Source organism: Phyllostomus hastatus, unplaced genomic scaffold (genome assembly GCF_019186645.2).
Source record: "Phyllostomus hastatus isolate PE091 unplaced genomic scaffold, TTU_PhHast_1.1 phas_contig_159, whole genome shotgun sequence".
NCBI lineage: Eukaryota > Metazoa > Chordata > Mammalia > Chiroptera > Phyllostomidae > Phyllostomus > Phyllostomus hastatus.
In genome coordinates this window covers 27,945,737-27,954,892 of record NW_025333640.1, presented here as the reverse complement: position 1 = coordinate 27,954,892, position 9,156 = coordinate 27,945,737, and the positions used below count along the sequence as shown (strand labels likewise).

At 43.3% G+C, this 9,156-nt stretch overlaps 1 pseudogene; it reads right to left on the bottom strand.

The window, feature by feature from the left end:
- Nucleotides 1-4,214: 4,214 nt before the first annotated feature.
- Nucleotides 4,215-6,481, bottom strand: LOC123813981 (annotated as a pseudogene).
- Nucleotides 6,482-9,156: the final 2,675 nt, after the last annotated feature.

Sequence of the window (9,156 nt, the reverse complement as noted above, 5' to 3'; positions counted from 1 at the left end):
GAATTTTAGGAAATGAAAGAGCTGTGTCTCCAGGCGGCTTCTGGGGACAGGCATTGACACCGTGGTTCCGGCTCTGCTGGGGACCACTGCTCATCCCCTAACACGCACTGCCCGGCCATCCTTTGTCCATGCGAGGGGGAGCGTGGAGCTGCCCACGCTCCGCGCTCGCCGCCCGCTCTGTGTCTTCACTCCCGGCTGCACTGCGCCAACGCAGGTGGGGTCTCTCGCTGCACCGGAGGGCTGGGGTGGGCTATGGGAAGCCATCAGGCAGATGTGAAAACGAAGCTTTGTCGTCTGTTAAGATGCTTGATAGCGTTTTCCCACTGAGTCTGGAAAGCCACGGTTGTCAGCAAACCACCAGAGGTTAGGAATGGGCAAGAAGAGGTTCTCCCGCAGGTTTCAGGGGAAGTGTGGCCCCCTGGACACCGTGAATATGCACTCCTCGCCTCCAGGACTGGGAGACAACACATCTCTGTTTAAACATTCTCAGGATGCTTGTATTTCCCTTTAGTTTCTACTCCTGCCTTCAGAGCCCACTGGCTTTCCCTTTTTATACCATTAATTCTTGTGTAGACAGTGCTCAGTGTAAGTGGTCCATTTGATTATCCTTGCTTCTTTATGATATTTTTCTTCATCGACTTCGTATTCTAGCTGGCCAAGTGTTTACTTAACATATCCATGATGCTGTTCAATCAGTGTTCTGTGTTTAAATTTTGTAGCTGTTGATTCTTCCTTCTTAGATAAAGCCAATATCCTTTTTGTCTAAAAAATATTAATTACATTTATCTAAAGTCTAATTTTGGATGTTCTATTAGCTGTGGTATAAGTTCTCGTCTTTGCTTTTTACTTTAATAGTATTGGTCATAAAATGATAAACTATATATCAGAAGTGGCTCTGTCCTTAAAATGAGTGAAAAGCATGAGTTTATTCTTGATCCTCAACCTTGTCCCCAAAATGTCCTGCTCAGTACTCAGCTCCCTCCGCTTAGCCAGCCTGTCCGGGAGGCGGTAAAAGAAACTGCCAGAGCTTTGGTTCTTTGCTAATTTTTGGTGCAAGAGGCAGGCTCACGAGAGAGATCCTGCTTAACCAGGAGCCCTGGCAGGTGTTTTTCTGTGACACAGTCAATTGTCCCTTCCTGGTGTCACCAGCCATCAGACCACCGCTCTGCCCCTCGAGGTCGGCACTTCCACCATCGGATGACAAATACTCCTGCTGCAGCGTCTCGGGCTACAGGGGTGTTAGTGCATTTGGGGCAATTGGCTTGGCTGGTACCACTGTAGTTCTCCAAACAATCCTCATTAACTGCTCCTCAGCCTCTTTGCGCTCTCTCCTTCTGCCACGGTCAGGGCGCATGTCTCTCGGTGGTGCCTGTCTGTGGCCTTGGCCTGTGGTTTCTGTTCTCTAAGATTTACCTGTTTAAAAAAAAGTGACTATGGAGTCACTTGAGAAATCTTTTCTATCATTTCTAGTGTTTTGTAGAGGAAAGGAGACTGCACGTGAAAGAAGAAGACCACTTCTGAGCTCTCCAAATTTGGAAACTCAGAGGTCATTCAAAAAGAGAAGCATTAAAGGTCTTTGTATTTGGGGGCAAAAATTTTGGCAAACAACCATCTTGTTCCATGAGCACCTCTGGGATGCAAGTGTGAATTGGTCCACGTACAATGTCACCTAGAGAAAACCAGGATATTACAATGTTTGGCATGTAAATTTGCTTTGTAAGTATTTGTGTATATATAAATATTAATATGTTAATTAACATAAGTAAATATTTTCAAGATATCAGAGACATTTTTATAAAATAAAATTTCTAAATTTAAAGATTTTTGATATTGATGATAAAAATTTTAACCTCTATTTCATTTTTTTACATTTTTACAGTATATTTTATTGATTATGCTATTACAGTTGTTCCAAGTTTTCTTCCCTTTATCCCCCTCTGCCCTGTGCTCCCAACACCCAGTACCCCCTCCCACCCACAGTTCACGTCCATGGTCGTGCATGTAAGTCCTCTGGCTTCTCCATTTCCTGTGCCTTCTCAGCCTCCCCCTGTCTGTTTTGTACCTACCGATTATGCTTCTTATTTCCTGTCTCTTTATCCCCATTACCTTCCCACCCCGTCCCCACTGATAACCCTCTATGTGATCTCCATTTCTGTGTATCTGTTCCCGTTCTACTTGTTTGCTTAGTTTTTGTGTTTTTTTTTTTAAGTTCAGTTGTTAATAGTTGTGAGTTTGTTGTCATTTTATTGTTCATAGTTTTGATCTTCTTTTTCTTAGGTAAGTCCCTGTAAGTTCATATAACAAGGGCTTGGTGATGATGATGATGAACTCCTTTAAATTAACCTTATCTGGGAAACACTTTATCTGCCTTTCCATTCTAAATGATAGCTTTGCTGGGTAGAGTAATTTTGGATGAGTGTCCTTGCCTTTCATGACTTTGAATACTTCTTTCCAGTCTCTTCTGGCCTGCAAGGTTTCTTTTGAGAAACCAGCTGATAGCTTTATGGGAACTCCTTTGTAGGTAACTGTCTCTTTTTCTCTTGCTGTTTTTAAGAGTCTGTCCTTATATTTGGTCTTGAGTAACTTAATTAAGATGTGTCTTGGTGTGTTTCTTCTTAGATCCAATTCTTTGGGACTCTCTGAGCGTCTTGGACTTTCATGTCTAGTTCCTTTGCCAGACTGGGGAAGTTTTTCTTCATTGTTTGTTGTTTGTTCAAATATGTTTTCAGTTTCTTGCTCTTTCTTTTCTCCTTCTGGCATCCCTATGATTCAGATGTTGGAACATTTAAGGTTGTCCCAGAGGTCCGTTCCTAAGCCTCTCCTCATATTTTTTGAATTCTTGTTTCTTTATTCTGTTCTGGTTGAATGTTTCTTTCTTTCTTCTGCTCCAGATTTTTGATTTGAGTCCTGGTTTCCTTCCCTTCACTGTTGGTTCCCTATATATTTTCCTTTATTTCACTTTGGGTAGCCTTCATTTCTTCCTTCATTTTGGGACCGAACTCAATCATTTCTGTGAGTATCCTCATTACCAATGTTTTGAACTCTGCATCTGATAGGTTGTCTATCTCCTTGTTGCTTAGTTCTTTTTAAGGAGTTTTGATCTGTTCTTTTATTTGGGCCATATTTCTTTGTCTCTGTGCACCAGTCTGGATGAATATTTCTTCTTTAACTCCTTGGTTGTCAGACTTCCATGCAATTTGATTTCCTGGAAGTTCTAGTTGTTTTGGTTGTATGCGGAAGCGAAGTGTTTCTACCTACACCTCCATCTTGGCTGTAACCTCTATTTCCATAAAAGAGAAATAGGACAAAAATTTAAGTTTTGAAATCTGAAAGGTTTATAGACATTTCTAGAAGTTCTTACTTCATCTAAATTGATTGATACCCAATCTAGCTGTAGTGTAATTTTCCTAATGTTTTCTTTTATAGCTTTTTTCCAATGTTTTATAATTTGACCTTTTAATTCTCTTATTTCTGATAGTTCAGCTTGCCATTGTGTAGGTACCTTCATTCAACTTTCCCTTTACAAAGATCCTGTTCCATTACATGTATCCAACGCGGTCAGCCAGTGCTGAGCACCTACTGTGCAGAACTGTGCTGCCTGGCGGAGATGATGATGATGATGATAATGATAGCAATTTTATTTATGGAATAAATTGACTGAGTATGTGCACTAGCACTTCACATGTGACATCTGACCAAATTCTCACAAAGGCTCTTCATCTGTTACAAAAAAGGAAACTGAGGCTATGATGGTTTAAATGCCTTGTGTAAAGGTATAGGGGCAGCAGTGGCAGGAAAGGATTTGAACCTGGATCGTTTTAACTCTAGAGCCTTGACTATTGCCGGTGTTTAATAAGTATTTTGTTTCTTCTTTTTTCTCATTATTTTTTTTACTTCTTTATCATCTAAGTTCCATGTTAGCCTCCAAAGTCCGTGATCATGTTAGTATAATTTTCAAATGTGTGTTTTCTTTCTGGATAAATTTCATTTCAAGAAACATAAGCGACTCACAAAATCTCAAATTAAATACTTTTGCTAACAATCAGGTTAGCCCCTAGATGATCTCATGCTTTGAGGGGTGAGCCTTAACTCTCTAGGCTAAACTCACACAGCTGTGCAAGAGCTTCAGGGCCCCTCTAAGAGGGCAAATGTTTCTTGGTGAAAATGATGTTCATATCGTTTCCAATGCGTTCTCACTGACGGTCTGCCTTCTCTCACAGCCAGACTGTGGGACAGCCGGGGAGGGCAGCGAGCCCGTCTGGGAGCAGGGGGCAGTCAGTGACCCACTTGAGCGTGGACCACCGGTCTTCCACTTCACTCCGTTCTGGGTTCCTTCTGGTGCACGTCACATCACTGTGCCGGGGCCTTGCACCCTGGCTCACGCTGAGCACGTCGATTTGTCTTCTCTGGATCATCTCAAGCTCAGTGATAAAAACCCACTGTGAAACGAGAAACAGCTTTACCCATGCCATTATCCACCCTCGTTTTGTTGAAAAACAAAAACATAAGTAGTCTGTTCTGTGCTATCAGCTGATCTCACCAGTACAACAGACACCGGGCAACAAGTGTCCAAATACATGTTCTCCCTACTGTTACTTTCTCCTTAAAGGATGTGTTTGGTGACACAGTGAGCTCAGTTACTACAGACTCTCGCAGATCTGACACCACACTCTGTGTTCCTCTCCATAGAAGGCAAGGGTTCCTTGGGGGAAATTCAAGGGGTGCGGCCGCTTTTCCATAACCTCTGGAAATAATAGGCCCTACGGCCTGTGAAACACACTCTATCAAACAGTGCTGGACCAAGGTGAAACCACATTTCACTTAGAGTTAAATTTCTGGTTCAGCGCTTTTGACAAACTGTTTCATAATGGAAAACAAATGTGTTTTAAATGTGAAACAAAGGGGAAGTTACAAACTATTCCCCTAATTAAAGAATGGTTATCAAACATGTGGTGTTTTCCATTGTAAATAAATCTGGAAGATACCTTACTGAGCTGTGTTTACTTGGCCTCGCATATCTTGGGTGAATTTGTCTGTGACAGATAATGAAAAAAATACTTGTACGACCAGAGCGAGTCCACTCGTTTTGTTTTTACGTCGTGATAATCACGATGTCTTCTCATTAACATTCCTGTAGACTTCCGACGTTCAGTGAGGGCTTTTTTTGTTGTTGTTGTTCCACTTCATCAGAGTTTTTCTACACATGAAATGGTCTTTGAAGTTAATTGGAGCCCTCCATGCTGAAGCAAGATGAGGGTGAAAAGGGGAAGCGAGACTGGTGAGACCCTTCGTGGCAGGACCGGGCACATCCCTCTCACTGCACAGAGAGCCCCGGTCTATGGAGACCCTCCACTGCAGGACCGGGCACATCTGCTCATTGCACAGAGAGCCCCGGTCCACTGAGACCTTCAGGAACTTGTGCCGCAGGGACAGCAAAGCCCTCGGCTGCTGCAGAGGAGTCCAGTGTCCTAGAGATGAAGAGTGGAGCTCTTGTTCCTTTTAGGCATCTGATATCACTGAGTAGTTGACCTGAAAATAGAAATCAGAGAAGTCTTATTCACATTTAACCTACCAAATAAATGATATGCATTAGAGCAGTGAGTTAAAGCTCTGCATTGCTGACCATCTGTCCACTTTCAAACTAAGTATCTCCTAGATTGAATATTATCACGTGCTCCTCTGCAGAAATGTTACAGCCTTCGATGGCTAGATTATCTTTCTGATTCTTTTGCGCCTTGCTTGCTGATCAGGGCTTTGTTACTTGGACCGAGACTGTCTAGTTACAAAACAAGAGGTTTCTTTCAGCTTGGGCAACTCATTGTTAATTCTTCAGCCCTAAGCCGGTGAGCATACAACATGTTCTGAGCACTGTATTGCCCACTGGGGGTTCCGTGGAGAACAGAGTGGAAAGCACGCTTGCATTCTTCACTTTGCATGAAAGGTCAGTTAGTGCCTATATTCTTTTTTCTCCATTGGCTGTCAAATGATCTTTAATGGAAACATTTTCTTTGTCAGTTCTTAACTAGCCAGGCAGTCACTGCGCCACAGTTGATGGCATCCAGGATGTCACAAGGGTGGTGGCCATTGACATCACAGCCCACAGCCTGGGCCGTGCCCAGGACCTCTTTATGGTTCCAGACAGTTCTCCAGCTAACGATCAGTGGTGTATCTATCGGGCAATGTCAACAGTCTCACCAGAAGTGGTATTTCCACTGTGCTTAATAATTGTCTGCTTCTTTGTCTCGTGGTGGTTCTTTGGGAGCTTTGATGATCAGGGCCTGTCTGTTCTGAATGGTCAGGTTCACTGTCATCCTCAGACCCTTCCAGTGATGGCTTGCTTTGGTGATGTCATCACCAACCATTTTTGGAGATGGGCCCAAGATGCTGATCTTGGGGGCCAGGGCAGATGTGACACCAAGTTCCCCACTGGGCACCTCAGGTGCATGATGTTGATGTCACTGGGGCTGACCTTCAGTGGCATGGTAGAGGGGGCCCATGCCAAATGAATCTGGATTTGGGGTGACAGAATGAAGTTGCACCCAGACCTCCTCCGAACTGAAAGCCAAAACCCTATTCTTGATTAGAAGTTCTACTGTGGCAATTTTTAGTATTATTTTCTAAGTTTTGAATGGTTATGGTCCAATTTTAACACTATTATTATTAATTTATAGTGCTCATTCTTGTGAAGCACCTTTCTTCCATCATCTCATTGAATTCTTTCAACAGTCCTTCCCTCGTTTTACCTGCTGTGAGATGGAAGGTTAAGCACCTGGTTTGGGGTCAAATCTGGGTGGAGAGCTCAGACCCAGGTCTGCCTCACCCTGAAGTTGAAAATCAACAGGCTGTAACACATGCCTTTAAAACAAGAAGTGGAATTTGTGCGACTTTCAGGACACATGATACGCACAATCTTACCGCAACTGGGGCATGACTAAGAAGTTCAGGGAAGACACCCAGAATCTCACTTTCTCCTGGACAATGGTGACCAACGGGAGGCAGAGTGTGAAGAGACTTGAGCACTAGCATTGTCTTTTCTTAGGCATTTCATGAAACATTGACTGCACTGGGGTTCATTTCCTTTCTGGATATTTTGCTGGTGGGCATTGTGTAAAACAGATGCTTAGCAGAACCCAGGCAAGGGGAGGCCACACCCATTCACGACCCTGGGCTCTGCCCCGCCCACCCCCCCAGCTGCTTCTTCACACTCCCAGGGGTCTGGACACTGGCTACAAAGTGTCTTCACTCACTTCTCAATGAGTCTGAAGAAAGCAATCCCCTGCATCCCGTGTCTGGGTGTGAGGTTAGATCACGCCATTGTCAAAGGTCTGAAAGTCATTATGAGTCGCTGAGGAAAGTTTACACTCCAAGCGATTTTGTGAGAACTTGTTCTGAGGACAAGTCTGAGGTAGGAAAATGCTCTGAGAACTCGGCCTATGTACCATTCATAAGCTCTGCGTCCAGCAGGGTGATATATTTATTGACTAGAAACAACATTGCTTTTAAATACGTACAAATTTTTCCCCATGTTGTCATAATTTTTACTTTTGAATAAGCAGCCCAAGATTGTAAAGTGATGACATTCTAAGTAGGAAATTTGCTTACTTGAATGTGCACGGTAAGATCTATTTGAGCATCAGCCTCACGAATAAATACAAAGACATAAATGTGCTTCTTTTTGTCCAATGAACCCCCCGAAAGTGTTAGCTCATGAACAGGTTAGAAGTTTGGTGAAACGATCACTTAGTTTTCTGGAGGAAAAACTAGGATCAACTCCTTGCTTGGTGGATGACATGCTTTGAGTGCCACCAGTCACAGCTGCTCTGACACCCCTTCCACTCTGTTCTGAATCCTCCGTCGGCGTGACCTTTACAGCCCCGGAAGTGTCTCCGGGAAGTGGCCCCAGGAACTGGGCCATCTGCCTCCTTCTCCAAGACTCAGCCAAATTCCACTCTTGCAGAAGAGGTCATTCTAATATCAACAATCCCAGATGAAATTTTATATATGGTTCCTTATTTGATATTCTGTTTCATCATCATCACCACCATCATCACCATTATATTATTATTATTATTTATTCTGGAATCTTTGTGAGTTTAAAGGCAAGATGGTTTTTTGTTTTCTTACAGTTGATGCCTAGCAGAGTACCTAGCTTATATTAGGAGCTTAATAAATATCTACTGAATAAATGAATAAATTAGGATAGAGAAACAGCTCAAATATGTTTGTGTCTTTTCTACATTTAAAAGATTCTGTTGCATGGAGCTATTAGGGAGGGTTACGGAGTACAGGTCAAGCAGTAGGCGAGGCACATTATAATTTGATCCTTGCAACAGCCTGAAGAAGGTGATTCTCTTGTCCCCATTTTACAGGCGAGGGAACAAGTTGAGACATATCGCACATCTCGAAAGTGGCACAGCCACTCTTCCTCCTGGTTGATCTGAGGGCTGAGGCCATAGGGGCCCCACACAGTACAGTCTCCTACATATTGTTTGATCAACAGGTGTCGAGAGTTCTCCATGTGGGAGAAGTAGTAATGTTGATTTCAAAATTAAAACCTCAAGATTCAAAACTGTCCAGATAACTCAGAAGGTTGAACTAGTATTGGACTTACGACCAACCTGGTAGGCTAAGGCTGGCCGCCCATTGTCTTGCAGCTTTCATAATCTCCCACGGCACACACAGCATCCGCCTTCGCCTCTGCTTAGGGAAGCGTGCACCTCGTGTGGCTGAGACTGTTCCAGCGTGTGCCTGCTGTTCCACTGGGGTTGTGAATAGCACCCTTTTTATTCTCAAAAGTATTGCCCTTTAGATAATGCATTTGTCTCTCCTACTTTTCAGTGTTCTTTTGGACTCTGCCTTCTTAGGATCCACTGCAATCCCACTGTGTGAGGACAGGACTGTGGCGTTCCACTTGGTAAGTACCTTGTCTTACCTGACACCCTTTATCTAAAGCACTGCCCTCCAGCCTTACTCTCTATGGCCAGCTATTCTGTTCCATACTCTGTTCCATACGTCTCACAGATGACACAGTTGTAATTTCAATGGAGCTTCTTAGATATACAGATTAAAAAAAAATCCAAAATATATGGACCCTTCTAATTAGACAAGGTTAATGTGGCTGCCTTAATCTACTTTAACACGGAAGCTCTTTGGACT